Genomic DNA, 26,317 nt, shown 5'->3' on the forward strand with positions numbered 1-26,317 from the left:
AAAAACACATCCAATGACCGGTCCTAAAAACTGACATTCCTAAGGAACAATAGAACCGGTCCAAAGACTGGATTTGACCGAATAAATAAGGATCGACACAACTCTAACTCTAAGTGTTTTCTAAGCTCGCCACAGACATTTTAAAGATTTTACAATGATGTTGCGAGATTATATATAAATATTTATATTTTTATATACTAATTAGAACAATATTTTACTAGGTTGTTTAGAGAAAAAAACAAAATCCTTGTCAAATAGTTATATAAATCATCAAATGACAAATGATATCGGTACGTTTAGGTCACTCACTATACTTGTGTCAATTTGATTTGAACTGTGACACGCAATGTTTCTTTTTTTCTTGATATATTTTCAAAGTTTATAAATGGGATTTTTGATAATATGTGTATTGTCAAATTGATTTTTTGACTATTTCTTAGTGTTCTTTGGTGTCAGATTGGTCTACAAAACTAAAAAGATTGCATTCTTATCAGTTTGGTCCGAATAAAATTTCTCAGTCCTCGGACCAGTCTTTATCGGTCTTTTATAGTTACTAAAACAGCTAAAATGTTGTAGTTAGTAAGTCATTTGAGCTGTTCAACAGAATCTTTTTTAAAAAGTCAAGCCCAATGCTACTTTGCGAACACTAAAATACCATATGTATTTTTGTTTTCAGTTGTCAATTCCCTCGTTTCAGTTCATATGTCATTGTTTTTTCATAATTTATTGTTTTTGATAAATAAACGAAGAAATAAGTTATTCAGGGGTGTTACACGGGAGTGGGCTGGAGAGGATGTAGCCTCCTCTCCGTAAATTATGGAATTTTTGCTTATTAAAAAAAAAATTATTATATGAAATTTTTAATTAAATTTTCCGATTTTTTTCAACAAAATTTAATTTTCCAATTTTTTTTCCCCAAAAGTTTAATTATCCAATTTTTCTTTCCCAAAAATTTAAATATTCAATTTTTTCCAAAAATTTTATTTTCCAATTTTTTTCCCCGAAATATTTAATAAGATATAGATAATTTAAGTAGGTATAGATTTTTGAAATTTTTTGGAAAAAATTTAAGATTTGAAATTTCTTGGCTGAAAAATTTTATAGTTAAAATTTAATTTTCGAAATTCTTATCCAAAAAGTTTCACTTTTTGTGAGTACCTGCAGATTTAAAAAAAAAAAAATCAAAAAATTAATTTTTTTGTGAAGAGCTATAATTTTTGAATTTTGTTACCAAAATATTAAATTTTTTGGGTTATTTGTGTATTTTTGAAATTTGTTTTAGAAAAAAGATTAATTATTGGATTAAAAAAAAAAAATTTAAAACCGAGAATTCCCAAAAAAACCCCCAAGAAACAATATATATATATAATCCTGCGGGCGCAACTGCCTGCACTGTACGTATACTTCACTTCTTATAGGATAGGAATACAATTACACTTGTTGATCCCTAGTCATATCTATATATTTTTAATATCATTTATTTTAAGAAATTTTGGCTATTATATGGAAATACAAATCTATAGTTTAGCTTTTTATAAAATTTTAGGTAGTAGACAATTATATAATATAGTAACGAATCAAATACCCTGTGGTATTTTTATATTATGTAATATATCAAATTCATTTTAAATTTCGTGAATAAATAATGTGATACTCTAGGATTGTAAGATGTAAGTATCAGTTGGTATGATGTACTTATTTGGGTAACTACTAGAGGATTTCGACCCTTTTCCCGTTTCTTTAAGGAGGAAAGGTTGCGTTTAACATACAAGGTTAAGACGTCCACGATACATGAATTTTCAAGTAAAAAGTGTATAGCTAGAATGTTTTAATATAGCTGTCATTCCTTATGTTCTTCTAGCTAGGACTGAAGAAAATACATAGATAGCTAGGACGGGAGGATCAAGGTACTATAATGGTAAAAAAAAATATGGAACCGATAAAAAAAAGACTGATAAGAAAATCAGTCCTAAGACAGATCCAACACTAGTATTCTGAACAGGGAATTTGTTCCGAGCTAATTCGAAATAAATATATTCACGCAAGCTCATACTAAAATGGTCCTGGTGAGTTTTGGAAAGACTTTGAGTCATACCAAAACTATTTTAGCTATCCTTGGCCCTTTTTACTTCTAATGTGCATCTTTATAAGTACATTTTCATTTCAAAAATGGGGATCACTATAATGTTCATATTTAGGAGAGGTTAAAAAATATCTTTATACCATAGTTATACCTATAATTTCTATTCTTCTTCTTCCAATTCATGAGCCACACTCCTCCGGCACTGCATACACACACACCTCGGAAATGACGGCAAAAAAAAAAAAAAGATATGTATTACGGACGTGATGTTGATATATACATACATACTTAGTTGGCGTTCCGCGTGCGTCAAACTTAAAAAAAAAAAATACTTTTTTGGATGAAAAATAATAAATATATTTTACCATTTTTGTGTTTTTTATAAATCACTTGAGCTCTATATTTTTAGTGAGATATCCTCTCCACACATTATTTTTTCTACGTTATTTATTATTTATTTATCAATTAATAATAATAATTATTAATTAACTATAAATATATTAAATGACATATGTACAGTTGTGAGTTATTGTGAAGTACAAATAAATAAAAAAACATGTCAAGTGAACATCGAATCCGTACACGGTATCGGAACAACCGTTCCGCCAATCCTCATAATAATAATAATAATAACAATAATGAAAGGTCAGTAATTTATTTTATTTTGCCCCTAACAGTTTAACAAAACTCAAAAGCTTTTATTTGCAAAAATTCAGACGCCTACTTTTTATTGATTTGGTTGTAGTTTTTACACAATATTACATATGTCAACCCGTCAGCACAAAGACCAGGTGAAATGAACCAAAACTGTATTTTTTCTCTGCATTTATATTTATCTACAAATTATCCTCAATTTCTATCTTATTAACCCTTCGGGTGCATCGCAAATTGCGCTTTTAATGTAGCCAAAATTTATCGTCACAATGATAGAATGATAAATTGATAGTTTTTTAAGGATATATCGGGGGGAATATAAGTTTCTTATATGAAATAGAGGTTTTAAACTAGGGTTGAAGATCAACCCTCATCCACGAAAAATTGAATAATAGGACAATAGTCGACTCAAAGTTGTCTGTGAAATAAATGGGTGTATGTATGTATAGATAAAATAACTAAATAATTTGGTTTTTTCTCCTCCTTGATTTTTGTTCAATATTGTTTTTATATTGACGCCCCACATATAAAAAGTTGTAAAATACATATTAATAAATAAATTAATACTGCTTGAAGGAGTAACTACTGTCCATTACAAACGTGTGTTTAGTATTGAAAATTCAAGGTTGTGCAGCAAGAGAATTACTAGGAGAAGCTACTCTACACAATTTATTTTGTTAAATATACATATTGTAACGATAATTACATGAATTTTCAAATACGAATTATTATTTTTAATTTCTATGAAAATTACTTACTTATGCGAACAAGAGTTTGGTAATCTACGTATGTTATGTAGGGTACACGCATTTAAATGAATTTATTATTTTCGCGTAGAAATAATTAAAGATGATTAGGACGATAGCCACAGTGAGAAATTGATTTTTTAATTTGTCAAAACGAAAAACACAAACCAATTATTATTATTAATATAACATACATTCATAAACGATTAAATGAAAACTCTTTTAACCATCCCCCTCACCTCCCCTTAAGACGCCTCTGCCAAATTGAATATACAATACATATGTGTTAGATCTTATCTCATTATAGTTTAAGGGAATAGCTGGAACCATCTTAGAATGGATGGTGATGATGAAATATAAAATTTCTCTTATAGTTTAATTAAGTATATTTCTCACATAGAGATCCAATTGAAAATTCTTCTCATCCAGTGTTATTTTTTGAAATCAAACTTAAAAAGGTATTAGATATTTATTTATTTTCAAAAAAGACTATAAATTTTAAGACAATACTCTATATTCCAAAGAATTTTAAATTAAATTTGATTTTAACTGTGCACTTCAGTATACAAAAATATCAATGTTAATGATTCATTTATTACTACTGATTTAAAATAAACTAACTATAATCAATACCATTTTTGTTAAAAGAGTTATTTGTTAATGATTTTGTAGAATTTTTTCGAATTATATTGAACATTAACGGAGTTGTATGATTCTTAAAATGTAGTATACAAACCATCACTGATGAGTAAAGTATTATATTGTCATTAATACAATTATTTTTATGTGAAAGGAAGGCAAAATTATTAATATTTTTTTACTAATATAACAACAGCGCCCTCTGCATTAAATATTATTTGATAGAGGAGAAAAGAGTCTAAGATTTCTATCCGAAAATGATGATATATCAGTTATTATCCTGCATATTTTTTTTTTTTTTGTGATTTTATTTGAAAGTTCCAATGGAAACTCTGATTATAAAGACCTACAGACCTATAAAGGAATATTTTTGATTCCGAGAAACATACTTAGTTTAAAAAAATGCTTTAATATTTGTAGTATGATAATTCATGCTTAAATATAATTACAAGCCACACCATATTTATATAATTTTTTTCATAGAAAATTAGAATAATGGATTTTCCATTTGTGTCTTAAAGATCTGTGTTACTCGTTAGCCAAATCTTTAATTGTATAATATATATGTTGTATAAGCCTCTGAGTCTTATTTTACATTATACAATTTTTAAAGAGCCATAAACTTATCTCATTAGACTTTGTTCATTGATAACTATGTGTATTCATAGGCACTATAAGGATAAGCATTGTATGAAAGATATGTAATCTCTTACAACAATAGGAATAAACCGTAATGAGAAGGAGGTGAAGGGAATTACATATATTATTACCCCTCCATTTTGACGGATTTTTATTGAGAATCCCTTCCAATAAAGTTATACTTTAAAGCACTAAATATCATTATTTCTTAACCGTCAATGCTAGGCAATATGAGGTACCCCTGGCCCCTTTTCTACTCCCCCTCCCTAATGCTTGTTGCATGGGTATTTAATTTTTATATTTTCTCAAAGAAAATATCCTCTCTTTTTCAAAAAATACATACTCTTTGTATCCATAAAAGATTATATTATTTAGGAGTATTGAATCACTGATTGATCCCACCGCCATGGTAAAGTGTCTTCATGTGAAAACGGTCATTTTTAGTACCTAAAATAAAATTTATTTAAATTCATATTGAGGAAATAGTGAATTTTTTACTGCGTATTTGGATGTCAAAATTTGATCAAATAAATAAAACAATTATTCCTTACTATCTATGGAAAAGTTAGTGTTTTGTCAGGCCTTATTTATTCGGTCGAGTCCAACTTTAGGGCAGGTCTTTAAGACTGTCAGTCCTTCGGACTGTCATTACTAGAACTGATTAAAAAAGGAGAAGTAACGTTGAGTGACGTCATGGAGACAGAACTGTATAAGTTTTAGGACTTATATTAAGGACTGAACTAGACCAGATTGAGACGGAACTGGATGGAACTGTCGTCTTCCGTCCTACATAAGACCTAGCATAACACTAAAAAAAATATCCCTTGAGTTAAATAACAAATCAGATCCTAATATGTATTAAAAATATGTTAGTTGAATATCGATATACAATAGTATTTCCATGGTGTAGACAATCAAGTAACTATTACAATAGATCTATATTTCTTCTAATCATACTTTTTTCGTCTCTAATCGATAAAAAAAATTTACAAAAATCTAGCCATTATTTATAGTGATTTTCAGTTACTTTGATTTTAATTAACTATCACTGTTTATCATTAGTATCAAGTAGTATTCAAAGCAATTTTTTTTCTTCATTGGATTAATTTGAATGAGGATTTATTCTAAATTTGTTTATTTTATTTCATGAAAATATCAACTATAAGTACCCACCTTATTAGTGTGTAATTTATAACGTCAGTGAAAACGCACTCTTCTAAAACTTACACGTTCATTTGCATATATCTTAGTGCGTGTGGCCTATTTGAAAAATGGTCTAATTTTTCATATTTCCTCGCAAAAAACAAAACAAAGGCCATGAGCTCAAACAAAAAGGAATAAAAACAAACAAGAACAAAAGATATTTACTCCACCAATTGAATTATCCGTTTGACTAAATAATGAGATACCTAAATAATATTTATGAGTCCCTTAAGTCATCCAGAGAAGAATCTATGTGTTTGTTTGTTTTTATGTTTTGTTTCGTTGTTCTTTAATTACCTTGACATGAAACTTACATTCATTTCTTGCAAATAAGGGAGGTCCGCCTACTTTACTCATCTAAAGTATCTAAAATGCATATTTTTTTAATTTACAAGGAGCCACTTGGTATGTGAGACAAACATATTCATAAAAGTGACACTGATTTATAAAAATATATGAATTACAGGTAATTAAACAGATATTCATAGTAAGGCACAAAATGGCGATACGCGCCTTTTAGATTCCTTGTCTTAGTGGTATCCCTTTTCCAACCCAAGATGTCGTTTTTTATAATACTACAGATGACGTTACTTCATCATTTTTTGGTCATTTTACCTCATGACGTATGAAATTTTTTCTCCAAAGCAAATAATTCACCTTGTCAAATCATTTAATAGAGTTCATTCTTGGCGATTGCATAGTTAGTTATAGGGAAATAATTTTTAAATATTTGACTCCCCTAGCGGGGAAAAAGTAGTCGTGTAGCCAACTATATTTGTCAAATATTGATCAAGTGGCTTTTTCCCCACTTGATTTATAGCTTTGATTTGCACAACGACCAATATTTGTATAATTTAAAGCTATATTATATTGTCTTCCTTTACTAAGTTAAAAAAGTCTTAATATATTCCTCAAATTCCCTAATTCTTCTTCAAATGAGTAACAATTTCCGTGAGTTATTCGTGGTTAAGACGACAAAAATAAGTAATATACAAAAATCAGGACACAATTTTGTATATTATGTATATGTAAGCTATTCAGCATTTATTATAACGAAAAAAACAAAAACAAAAAAACACACAAAAACTTCAAGGCCAGAGTTGCACTCCATTGAACCACAATTCATTATTTTTGTTACTCCATACCAAATTCTTCAATACAATTCTTTAGATTTGACATGCAGCATAAAACTCTTTCTGAGAGCATTTGATTTATTCCTGTTGCCATGGATTTCCCCTTAACGGATGGATCTATTTTTCAAAGCCATGTCCATTTTTTTTTTTTTTTGGAGGGGGGACAAATTCTAAAAGTAACATTTATTTTTTTATTAGATAACCACACCTGAGGTAGTATAAATGTAATATGATAGCCCTGATTCCAAAGATAGAGGGTATCAGCTGTCGTATTTGGATTTTTGGGTAGTTGAGGAGTCATCATTCTACTACAAGAGAAGAATAATGATACATTTGAATCAGGGAACGGATCTATCCATTGGGAAGACTATATCTTTCAAATTAATCCATGAACCCCTTTCGTTCGTCCTTGTCCAAGTGATCATGATAATGAATTCAAATCGATCAAGAGTCCTTGAAGCTTATGCACTTCCTTCCGCTTCGTAGTCCAGGCATAATCTAACTTGACATTTGGAGGACTCATTATTTCCATAACAACTGGTTGTCTTTCAGAGTACTCAAATCCCATTGTCAGCTCCCCTTTCATAACACCTAATTTTGCTTTTTAGAATGAGATATCGCGCCTCCCGGAAAAAACTATAGAAATTGAAAAGCAGATATCTTATATCCAATCCGTTGACGTTTATTGCTCTTGATTATTTTGAAAAAAGAAAGACTCTACATTGGACATACTTATAAATATGGTTGTTGTTTTTTCCATGTGTTTGCTAATTTGAATATAACCATCAAGGATATTCACTCAAAACGTGTTGAATGAACTTAAAGCTCATTTGTGGATAATTTTTATCTTACCCATTATGCAAGTTGAATTATACATAGATAATTGGTCCCTTGCAGTTTTATTTTGACTATGTTCTACAAAAAGCCTGAAAGATGGCTAATCATTCAAAATTGAGATTAAAGCCTCTCACCAGAGCCCTAAATACATATTTCCTGCATCATGAAATGCGTGAAGAGATATTAGCATGTTCACCTCCTCTACCTAAGAAGGGACGTTGCCAGTTGTGTGTCTTCCCTTGATGAATCCTCAAATACCTCACGACCAAAAGATAATAGAACCAAAAAAATAAAAAATCCACCTTATTATATCTCTCTGTATATTAATGAATGAGATGGTTTAAGGACCCTACTTTGGCAGGTTGCATTGATGTGTGGATAAGAAGAAGAATCCAGCACAGCATGTGATGCATCCTGTCTATGATCCATTATTAAATATGTTGCTCCTCCTTCCCCCTCTAATGTACATATTTTTGTTTCTTGCATACAATAAGTGAGCCTCTCTCTATGTAGCTATAGAAAACGATTGATTTATACATTTCAACTACGATATACATAACCATTAAATTATTTTCTATCCATTTTAATATGTAGATTCATTCGGCCGTTATATTAAATCAAATGCTTGTATAATGAGGGTTTCACCCCTGGGGCATCCATGTGATATTTGAATGAGTTTCATCATATATATTTTTTTTTATATGAAGACTCCTACCTATGGATAGTTTTTTTGTTTTGTTTTTTTGAATAAATGACTATATCTCTACTTAATTCAATCATCACCAGGATGTTTTGTTTTTGTTCTTGGCAGAATTTTAATCAAATTCTATTTGATTTGATTCATAATTATTTAGAATCCATGTTTTTTCTTATTAATAATAGGCTATTGAATAATATATTTGTTCCATCAATTCGTTTGATTAACACTTTATTACTTCAAAAAAGTGTTTATTCCCCTCTAAAAACTAAAAATATTATCGTAATATCTTGTGTAAATAATAGTTTTACTTATATAGGGTGTACAAACTATCTGTACTGCGAAAATATTTTATCTCCGACGAGTTATGAAATTAAAAAAATGAAAACCAGTTTCTGAAATCTTGATGGATTTTGATTTATTTTATTTAATAAAATCAGCTCCCATCTAAATTATAATCTCTATAAGAGGCCGAAAACGTGAGCAGGTCTTCACCACTTGGTCTCTTTGCAAATCCTAGAATTTCTTGTTGATCCGACTGATAAGGTAGTCTTTGGTGTTTCAGGGGATTCGGTTGGTTTGTTGTTCGATCTCACCAACACAAACAAAAATCCATCAGGTTCTGATTGCGCCAGTTTGAAGGCCAAAAGTTTAGCGATAAATATATACCTGTCAAAATTGACATAAAGCCATTTGAGACGTTTTTTCCAGGTTGTTATTTCCACAAATTCACATTTAAAGGCCTCAAATTTCATCTTCAACTGACAAACTAACGTCTTACTCAGCTCTGGTGCTTAAACAACTGCTATGTTGTTGTCCCGGACTGGATTCAAAGAGGGTTCCCTGCCTTTTCCAAATATATGGGATAACATATTGGTATATATAAAATATAAATTTAAAAAAATCATTTTTTCACTAATGCTCAACTGTTGTTAAAATTAGCCAATACCGATGAAGACTAGTCACTTTTTTACAATAGGCCTATAAAAAATTACTAGCCCACAACACCACAAAATATATTACACCTAGGTACATGTGATATGTAGGGAGATATTTGATTGCCTTAGATTCAAAGGGAAACCTATATACAATGCCGATTTGTCCAATCAGAAACAAGGACATAAATTTCTATAATAAATATGTACAAAAGATCAGTTTGTTTCTGGAGTTGAAATATACTGAGTACTGTACGCTTAGAAATGTCAGTGTTGTTACAACATTTCCGGACTCCACAGGAACTGAAATAATGCGAAATTTGTCTTCAAAAATATATTTTACTTAAAAGTCAACACTAATATTTGTTTTGAATTTATATTCGACGTATGAGACGCTGACAAATTCAAATACAACTGATTTGAACCCAAAATTACCTATGTATATGTGGTATTAAATGTACGACACTAAGCTCTGCACTTGACCGAATGGTTGCTTAATAGCCACGGGCTAACATGTCTGTCGAGCCCAGCATATAACACGTTATAAGTTCTCGATTTGGCACTAATATGGCAACATTGTTGACAAACACGTACTATTTCCGCTTGCTTATAACTTGCAAACAGTATGAATCAAGAGTTCATTTTATTTTGATTGTTAGTTTCGAAGTTACAGTCGTTTTAGGAAGACCAGTTTTGTAAACGACTTTCACTTGATGCTGTTAACTCAGCTGACTATTTTTTATTTCAGCGTGAGTCCATGTTGCATCAATTGTGACAAAACACTGCATTAAAATCCTTTTTATTTTTCTTAAACAGCTTCAAATAGCGCACTGAATTGTCGATGTGTTAATGTTTTGGTCCAGTGTGAGAAAACGCGGCAACCCCTTTGAAATTAATAAAGTTTTAGATTTTAATGTATGGTTGTAAAGTACTCTGGAAAAGTACTAGCATTAGGAATTTAAAATAAAGTATCCATGGATTAAAGGCACATTATCCTAACAACCCTTTTGAATTTTTGACATGAACAATCGATCCTGTAATACATAGATATCAGTAGCAAGAACTTTGGTTCAATACTGTTCACATCTTAGCATAAGGAAGGAAAGAAAAAACGTATTAAAATCAGTCATTTCATATTTTATAACTGCATCTTTACCGTTGATAAAGGAAGTTCATCATTTTTTTTTCATTCTTTCATTGAATATTCCTGTAATCCAATTTTCTCCTCCATTGATCCTATCCAAAGAGACTCATCCATTACGCATTGAATCAGAGACATTATTATCTTCATTATTAACAGTCAACGTTTGTTCAAACGTTATAAATGCATCTCATTTAAGAGCTGAATCTAAGTACGTAATATGTAGGACCCTAGGAACATACATTTCAATGCAGGGGGCCTTTCAACATTATTACCATTATTATATATTTTTATATACCTAGAGCAGCCGAAAATACATTCACCCATTCTGAATAGGCTACCTGTGTTCCTCCTTAGTATAATATATATATATACATAATATGTGAGATGGGGTCATTCCAACAGATTCTTTGTAACTGAAATCAATGACCTTGAAATCAGCTCTCTCTTAGGATTCTCAATCTGAACTTGTACACTATTAAGCAGTGTTGAAATCGAGTATTACTTCAACTCGTAAAAAATTTGTCTTTATTAAGGTTCATAACTTTTTTACGAGGAAATTCAATTTTAATTGAACGCGAATTATAATCAAAATTTGAAACATTCACGTAATGATTAGCCGTATTTTTACTATAATCCAAAATAATGAGTTAAATCCCACTTCAGACGTTTTTTTCTTATCAATAGAATAGTTCATATTTGAGACAAAAAAGCAAACCACATTGTATATGTGGAAATTCTCAAAAACATGAACTTAAGTCAACTCAAAACTTCTTATTTTGCCCTTACACGACCCAAACGCGACGCAGAACTCTAAAACTCGACATTAATAAGTATAAATTGTGAAACTTGTTATAAGTAAATTTTATAATTTATATACATGCATGTTAATTCCTTTTATTGGCTTTAATATATAGAATTATTGTTAAGGAGTCATTTGTGTTTTAAAGTTGCAAACATTGACCTGCAATGACGTCATATGAAGATTAATGTTTTGCAAACATCACATAAGGATAAGACGGAAAGTTGGTTTATACATTGAGGGAAAAAACCGGTTCACGACTTGAAAAGGATTACATTTCAGTCTACTGTCCAAGATCGTAGTCTGAGCGGTCCAAATCGGTTGTGAAAAAATTAATCAAGACCGAACCGAAAAGAAAATCAATCTTGAGCTGAGTCTAAACACTAGCAGATACTTATCTTAAGGGAAATCTGTTTTAATCAAAATATGTAAAAACCTCTTCTCATATCTCAAACTTTAATTTGTTCTTCTTCTTATTTTCATGCAAATCCGAATGAGTAAAAAAATGATTGCATTTTTTTAATGAGTGTAAATATATTTAAAACATATTAAACTTCACTGGTCTTTCAAGACTGATAGGTCTCATATGCATCTAATAAATGGTAAGGTGAAATGCAAAAGATGAATATCACGTGTGTTGAATAATTTTTAGTGGCTCCTTCAATAGATTATATTAACATGGATACATGTTTAAATAAAATCTCAGGCTAATTTAAATTATTCGTAAGTATATGGGAAAAGTGTTTGTCCAAGTCTGAGAGAGTCCCTAAATACATACATAGGTAGCTAGAGACTATAAAATGTATGTACACATATTTGAGGTTAAAAATATTAATACAAAAAAAAAAAAAAATATGTATTCGGATCTTCGACACATTGTAAGCAAACAACATGGAAATCACGACTTTAATCTTTTATTTATTTTGCAGTACCTATGTGTATTATGTTTGTACATTTTTTTTTTTTTTTCATTAAACAATTCAAAAGAAAGAACCTTCAAAAAAGATCAAAAAAGGCTCCAACATAGGAACTATTTACTAGTGTTGGGTTTCGGTCTGAAAATCTGTTATGATTTTTAGGGGGCCAAAATCATTCGTTCTTATAAAAGTTTGGTCTTGATTGGCCCAAAGAAAAATTGCTCTGTATAGGTCTTACAAAAAAACAACGTATGGGTGTTTCTAATTTTGGTATATAATGGTTCTATAGATGAAATGTCTATGACGCATGATTGTTAACTGAAAAAAAATTATAAAATCCAACTTTTAGGAAATTTTTTCAAAAATCCACGGCTGGCCAAAAAAAATTAATTTTTTTGCGAAAAAAAATTCAAATATTTAATTTGAAATATTGCGCAGAAAAATTTCAAAAATCTTTATTTTTTCACAGAAAAATAACATTTTTGTAAAAAAATTTCAAAAATTAAATTAAATTTCAAAAAAATAAATTTTCTAGTAAAAAAACAAAAATTAACAAACTTTTTTTTTTTTTTTGGTGGGGGGGGGACTACAGCTCCTCTAGCCCACCACGTGTGGATGCCCCTGTGACGTCAGTTAAATTGTTATCATCGACTTACAATAACGTCATATGATGTTTAATGTATTGCATAAAGCATATTTATAGAACTCGTAAATCAGGAGTGGTGACATTATCAGTCCATGGATAGAGTCTGAAAAAAATTGGTTTATATATGGAGACCAAAAAAAAAATGAATTAGGTTGATCTGGAACAAAAAATTGGGTCTAGATCAATCCTAAAGAAAAGTTTGGTCTTATAAAAATAGGTATATACATGAAGATTGAAAAAATTGAATTATATTAGTCTAAACCAAAAAATTCAATCTGGATTAGTCTCATTTAAAATTTAGACTAGACCGATTTGCTGGATGAATTGTTGATGACGTCAATTGTGTTTTGTAATTGTTCACATCGACCTACAAAAACGATGAATGTGTTCCATAAATCATATTTGTACAAATCAGGAAAAGTGAGAATATCCGTCCATAGAATGAAACCAAAAAATTGTCTTTGATTTGAGAATGAAATCAAATTTCGGTTGACAATCTGAAATTGCTTTTTGGACCAAATTATCGCTCCAAATCGGTCGATTAAAAGTCGCAGAAAACCGAACCGAAAATAATTTGTTGTGGAACCGAGAACCAACACTAACATATAAATATAATACATATATATGAATAAGAGACTCAATACCTCGACTTTTACACCATTTGTAAATATGTTTAAAAAAATTCATGACATGTAATTATTTATAGGACAATAACACATATCCTTGTGGAGACTCGTAATGAAAGAAAAAACTATCCAGCAATACTTATAGAATCTTCATTCTTATCCATTTATAACTAGTGAGGACTTATATAAAATTGACGTCTTCCGAACGATCAGATTAAAGTAGTGTGCACAAGATTAATTGGATTAGTACAGCATAAACACACACAGCTATTTTTAGTCTAATTTTTACATCCATCAATGCATTAACTTTATGGTAGTAGAACCCATTGTATCGATGATAGAGATAGCTCCACAGTGATGATTTTATTAATACAAATATTCATATTGTTAATTGCAAGATCTCTAAGTTGATTGGAGCCCATGACGACAATCCAAAACATCAAGATGGCTCTCTATAGCACAATTAGCCTTCAAAGAGTAATTGAGAGGGAGGCAAAGATTAAGTAGCCAATGTTCATGAAAAAATAAGAGAAAATCATTCAGAAAGATATACGACTTTTTGCAAGTTATAATGATAGAAAATATCTAAATATCAGTTAAAGACAAGAATTACAACTTGTTGGCTCCCTTGCTGCTACCCCAAACTTGACTTAATAGACTATTTTTTTCTTTTGCTATTTGGAGCAGGGCTGTGGAGTTGGTGTATAAAATGCCCGACTCTTACTCCAATTCTTGACTCTAGTATTTTGAATTTCATCGACTCCAGCCCACATTTTTTTAATAATTTATTTGATAGCCTATATAAGTACAATTGAGTCATTATTAGTTATCTATATGTAATAAATAAGTGTGCCAGGTATAAAGGAAATATTTGGAATATAAGATATTTGACAAGATGAACAACAAATGAAATGGATCAAAAGCTAGCCATTGCTAATACATTCATAAGTTTATGAACATAAGTTGTGCACTCGTAACCGAGGATCATCAATACAAAGAACCCCTCACTGCAACGTTGCACTTAACACTAAGGACATTGACAATTCACAAGACTAAGTAATGAACTAGCATCGCCTGCGGCTATGCTCTATATCTTAGGCTTCACATAGAGATGTTTGGGAATTGTGATTGAATAGACTATAGAGTACGTTTGAAATTTGTGAAGTAAACAACTTATAAATGATATAACTTTCAAGTTTCATAGATCAATAATACTTAATACATATAATTTATAACCATTTAGAAAAAAACTTTATGGCCATTCTATGTAAGCCTTAAACTATAAGTAAGTTTTATCTCCACATAAATTATGATCATTTTTGTAGCCGGAGTCGGTACAAATTTTACAACTATATTTTGACCCAAAAAGACACTGACTACGACTCTGTAGCCCAGATTTAGAATAATTTACCAACAGAGCCTCTCATAAGGAAAATTCGTCGCTAGTTTTCACAGTCAAACTGTCAATTGAAAAATCTGTGAAGAAAGTTATAGCAAACTTCAGAGGCACTATCCAAGCTGTTATCAACAACAGTATCGATTACTTTGAATAATATCAGAATACAAGTTTTTATTATTTTGCACGTTGACACCATTTTGACTATTAAAAAAATGATAGACAAAGATTTTATGGGATTTTTAAATCTTTGTAACTTAGCAGGGATGTTTGTCTCCCCAAGAGACTGAAATATTTTTGTGTATATCATATATTTGCTCTAACTTCTAAGTAAACTCTTAATTTATCATATTACATTTTCTAAATCTCATTTTCTTATTATTTTCTAAGTCATTAAAAAATTCTAGCATTAATTATTGAGGATTCAAAGAATCTTTTTACTTATGGATTTCTCAATCATTAGAGACTCAAAATTCATAATTTGATAATTCTTTTTTTCATAAAGCAAAGATGAGAAAAATTTGCTCATAGTCCCGTGCAATCGATGATTATGAGAGCTACTCCTTAAACTCATATTCGAAATTCTCAGTGAATTAAATGATTTCATCGTTTATAATGTTACCAGTAATGAGACAAGTTCTTGAGTTACTCTATATTGTTCCTAAAAACTAAAAATTAAAGGCTTCACAGAGTGAATGGATTTGTTTGTACGTTTCAAAGTAATAAAAATAGTCTTTTGACATGGAATACATTTTAAATTAATTTCAATCGGTGCCTTAGAGCAAGAACAGGGATGAAAGGCTACAAAGTCTATTTATAACCATGATTATATGAACTGAGTTTGTTGAAGGGGCTGTATGTAAACAACTTTTTTTTTAAATTGGGCTTTTATTAGATAAAATAAAATAATAATTAAATACATCAAGAGGGATTGCAATAAAATTGATCATAAATTAACGTTATAGTTCAAAATTTACCCCATAAATCAAAGCTTGATATTAACAATTTATGTTTTTTACAGACTATATAAAAATATAGTAAATATCTTCAATGTTCTTGTCCTCATCATCTGGTATCGACTTACTAAACATTTAAAGGTTGAGTAGAACTTACATGAGCATCCTGGAAAAAACTTTACAATATCTACAGTTCAGTTCCACTCTCTATTCTCATAAAGAAGAATTCTTAAGGAAAAAGCTGCATATCTTGCTGCAGAAGCAATGCAAATTTTCCTGAGAGAGTGAAAGCTTATTGGACACCCAATAATGAATCAGTTATCTATGTATGCTTTAGCACCAACTAAAGAAAGACAGACAACCCTAGTTTTTTAAGGTAGACTTTTCCTTCCTTTTGGGGATTCCAAAAATAATGTAGGCAAACGAGTACTGGGGAAGGCAGTCGTTTAAATTAAAAAGATCTATATTCAACTCGAAGAAGTGTCGAAGAGCAAATAATGTTGGTCATATTCCAAATGCATGGATGATTGAGTTAAAAATATTTCCACAATCCGATTTAAAGTAAATAAACCATTGAATTTTGGAACTGAATTGTAAATTTCCTATCCTGCTTAACAAAAGTGAAGGACTCCATATTGAAATTTTCCCGTATTTGTGCCAGTTCAAGAACATCAATGTATGTTTCACAAATTTTCTTTGCATGGTGTTCGAAGAGAGGCTAAAGCAATATCTTAAATCCCATAAACAACGTTTGTTTATAGTATATTAAGAAATGTTGAATGGTAGATGATTAACCAGGTGTTTGGAAATTTATTATTGATGCATCTTTTTTATTTATCTCCCCAAACGATGAAGATAAAAAAAGGAGATGGAAGGAGAGTGGAAGATGTCTTATTCTGTGTAGAACATGTCATGATTGATAATAATTTATTAATTTATAAATAATCAATCTTCATCAGTTTTAAAAAAGTTACATTATTTTGTCCAACTTATATTTTGGAATGTCAACTCACCGGTAAAAAATGGAATAGTAAAAAAGTATTTAATTTGTTAACAGATGTATCACTATAGTGTCATATGTAACAACTACTAAAAGAAAATTAAGTTTTGTATGACGTAAATATCCATCTTAATATTGGAGCGGCTAAGTAATCGCATAGGTTTTGAAGGGAAGTAACAAATGGTTATGAGAAAAAATTGATCTACATAAGCATAAAGGTATTTCTTGAAAAATAACTACATATTAGTTCCTCTAACATAAGCCTCACATATCGAGTGGTCCATTAAAATATGAAAACTTTGAGTTTTAAACTTTAACTAGATATAAGCAGTGCTGTAGAGTCAGGACATAAAATGCCCAATTCCGACTCAAGTATTTTAAACGTCACTGACTCTTACTCCAAATACATAATTATTACTTTTTAATAATATGTTTTATAGCCAATATAAGTATTATTCAGTCATTTCAGTCAATATAATTTAAAAATAGACTTAATTTACAACTATAGGTAGTTATTAGTCATATGTAATAAATAATTGTGCTACGTATAAAGAAAATATAAAAATAAAGAAAAGGTATAAGATATTTAACTAAATGAACAAGATATCAAATGGATCAAAATCTATCTATTGCCAAAACATTCATCAGCTTCCGAAAATAAGTTATGCAATCGTAACCGAGGAACAAACAATACACACAACATCTCACTGCAATATTACACTATTCTCTGACGACATTGACAATTCACAGGACTAAGTAATGAACTAGCATGGTTAGTGGCTATGCTCTAACCAACATATTCATTTATACTTTAGAAGTGTTTGGGAATTGGGATTTTATGGACTATAAAGCACGTTAGAAATTTGTGAGGTAATCTAATAAATTAGTTTTATTAATACGTTTAATAAATTAATGGTACTTACAACCCAGAATTAATAAATATTTAGAAAATAACTTTACGAATACTCAATATAAGCCTAAGATTATAAATAAGTTTTGTTTACATCAATTATAATAATTTTTGTAGCTGGAGTCGGAATGGGTACAAATTTTCCGACTCCCCCAAAAATAGCACCAACTTCGACTCCGCAGCCTTGGAAATAAGTACTCTAATTAATAATACAATTTCTACAAAATTATTAATATAAATAGATGTGTGTCTGGGCTCTCTTAATGATTAATGTAACTACCCTTAGCGGCATGATGGCTTCCAAGCAGCGGCGCAAGGGTGTTGCGGATGTATCTCTGTCATGGGGTCCCATTGTTGATGACAGAGCCTTTGAAGGCCTCAGTGTTTGGATGCCGGACACTGCATGCCTTTTCCTCAACATGCACACAAAAGGTGTAGTTGGTATCAGGGCTGTAAGGGGCCAAAATTGTCCCAAAAGAGTTCAAAAGAAGTCAAAAGACTCATGCAAAAGGGTGTTGCAAGGGAGGAGATTTTTTTTCACTGCTGGTGTCAAAAGTAGACATTCCTCCGGATCCAGTTTGGCCCTTTTGACAGAGCCCTTCTCCATCTACAACGTTTTGGATTTGTTGACGCCGTAGACGGTGGTCCTGGAGACACTAACTGCTGAAAGTGCACTAATGAAAATTCGTCTATCAAGTTCAAGTGTCATTTTCTCGACTTGTATGTAAGTTAGAGGGCTCAGTTTTTTTTTGGTTTTTTTTTACTGATTGTTTAGGCTTTTATACATAGAAATATGAATTAATTTCAATAACTCAACTTTAATCAATTAGTAGGTATTCAGGTTTCAATGGACCACCCAGTATGTATTTACTTATGTTAATTTTGAGTTATAACTTTCAAGTTTTATATATATTTGTTGTAAAATTAACAAATCATAAAAGCTAGGCGCCAATCATACTAAAGAAATCATATTTCACTAAAAAATGTATGAACGAAGAATTACTCAATGAAAATGTCAAAACAACTACTGGAGATGAAATTAATCTATAGTGGATAGTGAGGATACATCTTTATCTTCTCATAGAGGGAGATGTTGACACATATACACCGCTTATTAAATAATTAACAAAAAAACAGAAGGAGTGTACATTCATCAACCGTTTTTCTTTTCTAATCGGTAAACTTAGTTTTTTCTTTACACACATCCCCTCTTTAGTTATGAAGTATGAAAAGGTAGTATTATAATAAAAAAACATTAAGTGATAAGTTGTAAAGGATCCCCATATTTCAAGTAATACTGGGATCCAAAACCTTCTGGTATTTACCTAACTGAACTTTCAAGGCGTATACTTCATCATACAGCTATGCACACACATTCCTAGATACATAAGTCATAACAGGGTATTATTCATGCATGAGAAAGTGTCCTGGTAGTGCGAGTTCATGCATGTCGAGAAACTAATAAAGTTCATCATCCAATATCATCTCGTGGTTTTCCAGAACATTGATTCCTCTATACATACATATGCATATACTATAATTTAATACTTCTTGCCTGGCTTTTTTAATTTTTGTTTGCTCTTTGGTCCGTTTTTATTGTTATTATTATTTTTATTATTCATAATAAATAAATAAAAAATATTTAATGTCAAATATCCAATACTATTATTTATGTATTTGGTATTCGTTCGTTCATTCCTTTATTTTTCGTTCTTTCTGTGTTTTGATAATGATGATGATCACTTCCTAGGGGCAACCAATGCGTCATTATTATTATAACTAAAGCAATTACATAAACATACAATCATACACACGAGAGCCTTGAGGGTGTTTATGACCCTCGTACGTATGTATCGAGTCAGTTTTGAATATTAAAATAGTTGGAGCATTTAACAAATTCTTGGGTGTAGTCGTTTCTACATATTATGTATATATGTTGCAGTGGATCTACTCATTTTGTTCAATAGAAAATTTGAGGAAAAAAAAAAACCAGCTATGGAATGTCAAACACATTTAATAAATTATTTTTTGAAAATTACATTCTATCATTATGGTATTATTTTTTATGATTTTTATTGATTTGTGAAACTTAAATGTTTTCTTGATAAACTAAAAAACATCCCCGCTAATAAGTAAACATGTGCTGCGTTAACATAAAAACAATCCACAACAATAATCAAGAAAAGGAGAAAATCCATATTAATTTTTTTATTTCATAAATACTTATAGCCCAATAGTTTATAGACATACTAAGGTCCTTTATAAGCTTTATATTAAAATTTCCGGGACGAATTAAGATATTCATAGTTGTTATATATTGTTTGGAAGCTTCACTTTATTTTTAATTCTCAATGTACCCCGATATAAATTTTCAAATGAAATCAATCAATTTCTTAACCTTTTATTGTTGCAATGAATTTATGCTACTTTAAGTTTAATTTGAAGCACACTCAAAAGGCTAATAAAAATATATTGTTAATAGAAATTAACCATAATTCGTAGAAGAATACAAAATTTATCGCCACTCCATTTTGAAAAAAATCATTCTTGCTTGCTATTGTGTTCATGGCAAACGTAGACCCTACATACATTTTAATTCTCAGCGCTAGCATATACCTATTTAAAATATGCCGATCTTTTGAAAGGCAGTTGATTGATATCTACTTGCTAGTGTTCAAATCTTGAGCAACACACTATTTACAATGTACTAACAGTTGAATTCCGAACAAAAAAAAACAACTAGTAGCATTAAAAAGAATTAACTTATGGTTAAATATGGCTGCTATATAGCTTTAATAACGATTTACAAACATGACAGCTATGACTAGTTGTGTGCAAGACTAAGTTATTGAGTATAATAAAGAATGCAATACAGTAGTTTTAAAGGGATAGGGAGACATTTCTTCCTCCTTCTAATTTCTATTTCTAATTATTGTGAGAACCCAATTGTACACATATTCTACATACCTACTTTTTTTATTACTATAATGATGTCACATTTGAACTTGCATAATATTGAGTTCTTTCAATTTGAATAGAGCAATAATTGATTCCTTAGATATGATGAATTGCTTGAATACAGTTTGTTCAATTATGTAACATTGCTACGCATTAACATAAAATTGATGGGATTTAAAGGAGAAAAAAAATCTGTAGAACTATAGCGACACTCAGAGTGATGTAGTTCGAATTTAACAAAGTGTTATAATCAGATCTATTCCCTCTTTCTCCAATCAAGATTATGGCGTAGGCATGATATTTTAGATCTATAGATACCCAATTATGCCATACTGCAAATGGAAATTTATATTTAATACAAAATTAGTTATTTTCTATTAAAAAGAAAGATTATAATAGTGTCTTCTAAATTTAGAAATTTCATAATATTATTTATTAAAATTTAAAGGAATAAAATTAATAAACTATTTATAAAAATGGAGAAGTACAGGGGAATGACTTTATTAAAATTCTGAAATTTGGTAATTCATGTAAAAATGTCTAACAGAATAATTCAGCAGTAGGAGAGAAACTAGTAAATGACCAGCTACTAGCGTTGTTCTGTATATGAATGATATAGTAGTTCGGACCGGGATACTGATGTATTTAAAATGCTAAAATACTAAATTTATGTTGGAACAGGTTCTTACAAATCCACAATATCAACAAAAAAATTGGCCCTTGGATGACCTAACATCTCAAATTAACAAACCTTTGAGTCCACTCCAACTGAAAATCTAGAGTGGACCCTAAATACTATAAAATATTTCATTTTTATATTTCTGTAATAAGGAACCTTAAATTTTGCATGAATATTAAAAAAATACCATATCAATAATTGGGGGAAAAAAACAACTCAAAGTTGTCCCTCTTTTGCTGAAAGGCAAGGCCATATAGTAGACATGGGTCATTTGCATGGAAGTACTGCCCCATTCCATAATTATGGAGGCTTTGAGTGCATCCAAATTAGGATGGGGCTTGTTGCAGCCCCTGTACTACAAAATGAATCAAATTCTAAAATCCATAGGATTCAAATTCGGACGTGATGGAGGCTAATAGTTTTTGCTCCACAAGCTAGGAAAATAGGTTCCATCATATTACACGTCTAAGAGGGAGTACCATCCCGTTGGAAGGTATACATCTCTTTCCTGAAGTGGGAATTGGGATATGGTTGGATAATTTTCTCGAAGACGGTACCCACGTAATCAATGTTGTTCATTTTTGTGATAAAGATAAGGTGCACCTTACCGGAACGGCTGATGGCCATCTTTACCATCAATAACTATGATTTTTCCATCCCATATATCTTACAGGGTGAATCAACTTTTTATTGACTAAATCCGATTTAATATTTCAAAAACTTTTTTTTAAATATTTGAAATAAAAAATCTCAGGACTTTTTGATTCTTCAGTTTTCTATGCGACACAATTTTTCTCCGATTTGATGTCTACAAACAAGCCATAACAACTCTCTCTTCAACAATTGTTCAATAGATATGTAAGCCGCAGATAGTATCCCAGTTTTCGATGCTGTAGTGTAAAAAAAAGTCCTCTAACATTTTGTGAACATATCTAATCACTCCAAAAAATTAAAAGTAGTCGTTGCAATTCTCTGGCTGAGTATACCTATATTTATTTTTTTGTGTTGAAACATAGGAACACCTTGTAATTTTACTCCACCAATTCTCAAAACAAATATGGGCAATTTTTTTAAGAAACAATTAAGATTTTCAAGAGTTTCCATTAGTTTTTTTCCATTCCAATGCAAGTGATAGAGGTTTCCAGGAATTTCTAATTTATTTTGCAATACAAGTAACGGTTTCAAAACAATATTTGTAGTCTTAATCATAACTTGAATTAATCTTCTTTTCCTCAGCTTGCTTACTTTGATCCATTCTGACGTTGTTTCAGTTAAAGCTGTGACTGAAACATTATTTCTGGCGGCAAACTGAACAAGGTTGGGATTTTTAGGAACATCATATTGCCAGAAATCTTTAGCTTCAGATTTAACAATTCGACCTTATTTACGACCTTGGCATTTAGTTGAGGGTAAATATTTTATAACCCAGAACTAAAGATTTTTTTTGCAAAATAACACTGATCGAAAATAAGAATGTGCCAATGTTAGATATTCACCAATTTTTATAAAATTCTGTATTTAACCTCTGTATTTCAAACCTCAAGACTATGCAAATGGTCAGCAAGATCAAAAGTTTTTGGGCAGAGCATTCACCCTAATAGCTATGCAGTGTTCCTACTATGATTTTAAACATTAACCAAATAAATACCAATATAGGTGTCCGCAAGATTACAACTTTTTTGGGGGGGAGGAATCTTCGTTTTGAAAATTATTGTTGTTGTTGATTATTGTTGTCCCTCCAGCCCACAACACCCTGCGAACGCCCCTGACCAGTGATTTATTGGAACATGTAAAAACATATTATATATAGGAGAATATGTAAATGATTTATGTATGTGGGTACTACTTTTAAAATCTCTCTACAATTCTATCTGCTTATATCTCTCTATTAGTGATAGGACGATATTAAAAAAAAATTCCGATGCTGATTCGGATTCTTTAATATTTTAAATAATAGTTAAAAAATACCAATTTGCCATCCAGGGCTTCCACAAGAGTTTATTTATATAATTTTTTTTTTTTTTTTTATTTAGAGGAGGAGGGACCTTGGCTTTTGGTTTTTAAAAAAGATCAAAAAATGAATATTTTGGAAACACATTTGAAAGTCCAAACTTATTGATATTTCATTCAATTTCAAAAATTTAAGGTTACTACCAAAAAAAATTTCAAAAATTAAATTTCCAATACAATTTTTTTGTAAAAAAAAAAATTCAAAAAGTACATTTTTTCGAGAAAAAAATAAATAAAACAATTATTTCTTCACAAAAAATGGAATTTTTTGGAAAAAAATATGAAAAATCAAATTAAATTAGAAACATTAAATTTCTAATAAAAAGCAGAAATTTCTTTATTTTTTTATTCATTTTTTTTGTGGGGAGCTATTTTTTTTTTTTTTTTTTTCATAACTTAGAGAAGTAACAAATATTTAAATACCAGTAACAAATAAGGATCAAAATCGCTAATTGAACCTTATTTTCCCAATAGTGATCCCGGTTTTAGAAAAAACACCCGATTCTCATGAATTGTCCCATCACTACTCTCTATCTCATTCGTGGAATCTCTCTCACTCCAGTCTATTATATACATACGTTGTACATATAGCATTATGTGTATTGCTGGCTAATGGTAATCAGAATAATAAGGTAATTAAAAGGTAAACTTCCTTAAAGGGTTTGATTAATTGGAAATGCCGCAGGTTAGAAATATGTTCATATCTATAGTTTTCACATGAATAAGCTAATGTCTGAATATATCATCATAGTTACATAAATACCTGTTCATTACTATGAACAGTCTTTAAGAAACAAACATCGAAATGAAAAAAAAACATTCAATCAAGGGGCTAAAGGATAAACACATGATGAATATTTGTTCAAAGTAGGGGTCCTTTCGATAATTTATTGACGACCGAGGATCATTGTGTACGAGTTGTGTTTAAAAATTAAACTGACTTTTCTAATTTCGCAGCCAAAGGTCATTTGTATGCTCAAGATTTTTATCTTAGTTCACTCGCCAGAATCATATATTTACTGTTTCAGCTATACAATATGTATAGTTTGTTTGTGAGAGGCATAATGGCTAGAAGTATTTTGCGTGTTCTGATATTTATTAAAAAATAAAAATATGGATCAAAGAATTTGCAACAAATTTTGTGTAACAAATGAAATTAAGTGCTCCAAAACACTTGAAATGTTGACAGTGGTATACAGTGAAACTTTTTGAGTAAAAAAAAAATTGTAAAACCTCTTCCGATATGGTCTGGAAGATGCCTATGACGAGCTTCACTCTGTACACCAAAGCACGGTAACAACAGATGAACACGTTGAAGCAGTGGAGAAAATTGTTTTTAAACCCATCAAATCACTATTAGAGAAGTTGCTAAGGATATTGACATATCGGTTGGCTCGTGCCATACTATTTTTTTCGAACCTATTGGCCCGAAACGAGTATTCCAAAACTGCTTATTTTGAACGAAAGAACCGTCCATTTTTTGGCCAGAAACAACACCACAATGATGCATCGGCCACCATATTCACGAGGCCCCATGTGACTTTTTCTAGTTCTCAAAACTGATGTGCAACGACAGAGGAGATAAAGTCTGCATCGCTGGAGAGCTCAAGGCTATACCAAAAAATGCTTATGATATGTTCTTCAAGGATTGGATACAGCATTGGTACAATTGTATTGTATCTGAGGGGCATTAATTAGAAGGGGACAACATAAATATTGATGAATAAATAAATATTTTTTCTAAAAAAATACAAAGTCCCCTTACTTTTTGAACACGCCTCGTATATTTTGTTTGAATATTACTCTATAAACAAACTTTGCCAACTACAGTAATTTCCCTCTTTAATTGTATTAACAAGTGAGTTTAATGTGAAGGGAAGAAAAAGTTGCAAACATAATGAAGGGAAATGATAAAGTCACGTCATCTGTGGTATTGTAAAAGGTGTTTGAACATAATGCCGAAAGACATGTGGAACGTACAAAGCGTTGAACCGACAAAATGTGGAGCATACAAAACGTAGAATGGACAAAATGTTGATCGTAGTACGGACAATTTTTATGAGGATATTTCGAAACAAGAGTCCAATTATGGAACAAAGATAATGCACAAACAAAGAGATCTGAGGGCAGGATGAAATTGCAACCAATTAATGTATTTTTACATTTTTTTAAATTCCCTTATTCACTTAACTATATATTTGATGTAAATGTTAGGAACATTTTTAGTTTGTTCATCGATCAGTTGTAGTTATAACTATAGGCTTCAAGTTTTTATGCGTTGTAACTTCAAACTATTGTGGTCATTCTTAAGACTGTAAAAGGTGGAAAGATACTTTTGTATAATTGATAAAGAAAATTGAACTACCAATTATTGGAGATATGATAAAAGAGGAACATGTAAGGGAAGAATCATTCAGCATCACCAAAAGTCATACCCTCAGATCTCTTTGTTTTTGAGTTTTCTTTGGTTGTTTTTTTTTGGGTTTCCAAATATCTTTTTAGAATTTACATAAGAAATAATAAAGTTTTTTATTCTAATATTTTCATTCAATAAATATATTATATTAATTAAATATTTACTGAGAGAGAACAAACTTGAACTGGGGATAACATAAGTTACCTGTTGCAAAGTCATTACATTACATAGCTTACTTAGGGGGCTACTCATACTCAAAAAGTGATATTAATCATTTTTTTTCTCGGGTTGGGG

At 30.4% G+C, this 26,317-nt stretch overlaps 1 protein-coding gene across 1 annotated transcript in view; it reads left to right on the plus strand.

Moving 5' to 3' along the window:
* Positions 1 to 2,598: 2,598 nt before the first annotated feature.
* The window catches only part of LOC121117429 (NADPH oxidase 5), a 96,848-nt gene continuing 73,129 nt past the window's right edge, over positions 2,599 to 26,317 (plus strand). The window contains exon 1 of the mRNA XM_040711863.2: positions 2,599 to 2,728. The gene's annotated coding sequence lies outside the window, so the exon portion shown is untranslated. The remainder of the gene's footprint in view (positions 2,729 to 26,317) is intronic.

The sequence above is a fragment of the Lepeophtheirus salmonis genome, chromosome 5, assembly GCF_016086655.4.
Source record: "Lepeophtheirus salmonis chromosome 5, UVic_Lsal_1.4, whole genome shotgun sequence".
Lineage (NCBI taxonomy): Eukaryota > Metazoa > Arthropoda > Copepoda > Siphonostomatoida > Caligidae > Lepeophtheirus > Lepeophtheirus salmonis.